Genomic DNA, 3,264 nt, shown 5'->3' with positions numbered 1-3,264 from the left:
TCTTTTGGTTCACCATACACTAGGCTTTGAAAGTCATGGGTTTTATGAATTGTTTTTGAATGCATGCCTACTTTAAAGTGTTAATAGTTTGCATATGTATTCAAATGTTCTTACATGTTCTTAGCTAGGACAAAATTTTTCCTTCATGAATTGATTAATTGATGGGATTGTGGAATGACGCTGAATATGATTGTTATTAGTATGTGTGGGTGCAAAAAATAAGGCTTAAGCAAGCAGCCACTTCCTAAATTTGGGGGAGTAGGGTTAGAATAAAGGGGCATGATCATGGAAGATGGAACATGGAGAAATAGAAGGAAAGTGGGACTTGGAGCCTAAGTATTTTATGCCTATAAAGGAACTAGAATATGGAGAAAAGAGGGGATAAGATCGTTATATATTTTATAAGCATTTTGAACAAATACTGACTTGAGCATCAGAGTGTTTTCTTGCAGGTCCCCTCTTCCCTCATTGATGGCGAGCGAAGATGGAGTTGTACGCTTCTCAACATGGTTACAAGATTTACTTGTTGGAGGATTAGAGGAACCAAAATTTTCTGCTCCAACAGTTGGTGCCGTCTATGGGAATTGAACAAAAAGCCAAACTGAGAAGCGAACGAAATAGTATCCATCCCAGCTACACCATGGGGGCACGGGCTGAGACATCAAACAGAGAAGCGCTCCTACTTCCTCTCTTATAATACTTCTACCAGTTTACATATGGTAATATGATGATTATTAATTGTAGAAAAGCAAACCAATCGGATTATGAGAAAAGGCGGTTGAGTCCTTTAGCAGCAGCCAACCAACTTCAGCAGCGTACGAGCCTCCATCTTCTGTGGCTGCTCCATGGATGTTGTTCAAGCTAGGATGGGGGCATGATTCCAAGACTTCGAATAGGCGTTCAATGGCTAACGAACGATCAAAGTCACAAACTAATTAAGACCAGTGTGTAGAAAATTCTGTATTAGTAGGAAATGTTGAAAATGAAGGAAAAGCATTCAGTCGTGAATTACATCAAGCGAAGCGTTCGCTAACGACTAATGGTCACACTCAAGCTTATGTCAACAACAAGATAAGAACCCTCTTATCTAATCCATAATGTTTTTCACATGATATAGTAGACTATTCACAATGTTTACATGCAAAGATGATTTCGTTAAGGCTTATTTGCATACAAATTTCAATGTTTATTATGTAATTGCCTGATGCCCTGTATTTGCTTGAAGTTCTTATTTGGCTGAGCTATACCATTATTATTTTTAATTCCTATAATAGGAGGGAAAGTGAAGGAAAATCAGAAATGCGTTATGGTTGTTGGACATGAGACTAACCGAGAATTTGGGCACGTCGTGTACCATGTGAACAAGGAGATAAGGGCTTATTTGCTTATTTATGTAGTATTTACCAACAATAAATGAACAATAACATTTTTATGATAATATATGATCCTGAATATCAACAATACTAATCGTGGTAATCAATTCAGAGTCCTAGTGTAAAGCAACGATTCATAATTCAACGTTGGACCAACCAACTTTACACATGTTGTCTTAGACTGAAGCGATCAGACCTGATATTCAAATACCTACAAATGAGAAACTCAAAGGAGATGTCATTTCAGATAATACTCAGATTGGCGTTGGCGGCGCGCCGGACAATACTGGCGGAGATGGGATACCATTTCATAGTCTTGACTGCAGATATTGATGAAAAAAAAGAAGTATAAGGATGGATAAGCCTAAAGAATTGGTCATGGTTCTAGCTGAGGCCAAAGCAGATGCTATTATTTCAAGGCTCCAAAGTGAGAACAATTGAATGGGGATGCTCCTGCTACACTGTTGATTACTGCAGACACGGTGGATAATAAGGGAGAAACCATCCTGCAAGGAAGAAGCATGGAATTTTATCAAGGCTAATCTGGTGGTCAAGCAGCAGTTATAGGATCTGTACTGGTAACCAACCTTAAAAACCGGAAGAAGAAACGGTGGTTGGCACAGAGCAGAGGTTTGTCCTTATGTTATACTAGAGGAGGTGATCGATAGCCTGATAGAGGAGGAAATTACACTCAATGTTGCTGGCGGTTTGATGCTGCAACATCCATTGATTTTTCCATTTGTAGAAGCAGTGATACTGATAGGGTTGACACCGTTATGGGATTGCCTAGAGAAGTCACAAAAAACTGATTCTGGAAGCAGTCTAACTATATATTGTTGTGGAGTGGTGATCGGGTTCTTACTCGAAACTTAGCAGCTACTGATGAATCTACGATTTCCCAAAAACTCCTAACACCACGAGGACAAAGAATGCATGCAAGATGCAAAAGTTTTGGAAAATATTGAAAGGCTTCAACACACTCTTAGAAATTGCCTAAAAAATGAGAATTCCTTCCTTCTTTTCAATTATAAATTAAGATCAATGCAATTCACAGTCTCTCTTTGGAAGGAAAAGAAAGATAACGAAGTTTTGCTGCATACCAAAAATGTACATGGGCAAATATTGCACAAGCATGATCAAGTCAAAAGCTACAAAGAAAAATGAGGTTACTTATTCGGCAAGCACTTAAGGCTTGAAAGCAAAAGAAATACACTGAATTTGCTTCGACAACAACGAAGTTGTCTAACAGTGGCAAATAATTCACCGGAAGAGAGCAAATAACGCTCACTGTAAAGGAGGCAAGGCCATTGAACACTAATTGGTGCAGGGAGCATGAACTAAACCCAAAAGGGGAAGATTTCTATTCTTTCTGTTTTTATTATTCTACGAGTTATTGCATGAAATGCATTTTTAGCGTAATACTTATGATATAGCAAACTGGTATAATCATCTTTTATTTTATTGCCGTAGTGCAGTATGATAAGTAGTTGTTAATTTGTTAGAATCATAAATCATTCACGTTTTGAAATTTTAAGAAAATTTCGGTTGAAAAATCATTAAATCAGAAGTTTATCCAATAGTAACATATGGAATATGTGCAGAGATATTAGGTTCAGTTGAAAATTCATTTATTGAGTCTTAAATCTTTAGATTGGTGAAGGTCCTGTACAATTGGGGACATGCATGGCTTAAAACTTTCATAAAGGTCTATCTAAATATTGCTGCAACTGTATTAACCATGAAATGTTTTGATTTATAAAGAGAACAAAGAAGCCAGAATGGCCGAAATAGAAATTGAAAGGAAGAGGAAAATTAGACAGCGCACCAATTAAATTGGGTTGGGGGCGTGGGAGCACCACCTATCAAATACAGAAAGTGTTCAGCCTTAATG

General features: G+C 37.6%; 1 pseudogene; it reads left to right on the top strand.

Moving 5' to 3' along the window:
• The first annotated feature begins 1,498 nt into the window (after positions 1-1,498).
• LOC103406155 (uncharacterized) lies at positions 1,499-3,014 on the top strand (annotated as a pseudogene).
• The last annotated feature ends 250 nt before the right edge of the window (positions 3,015-3,264 follow it).

The sequence above is a fragment of the Malus domestica genome, chromosome 05, assembly GCF_042453785.1.
Source record: "Malus domestica chromosome 05, GDT2T_hap1".
Lineage (NCBI taxonomy): Eukaryota > Viridiplantae > Streptophyta > Magnoliopsida > Rosales > Rosaceae > Malus > Malus domestica.
This window is presented reverse-complemented; position numbering and strand designations above follow the sequence as displayed.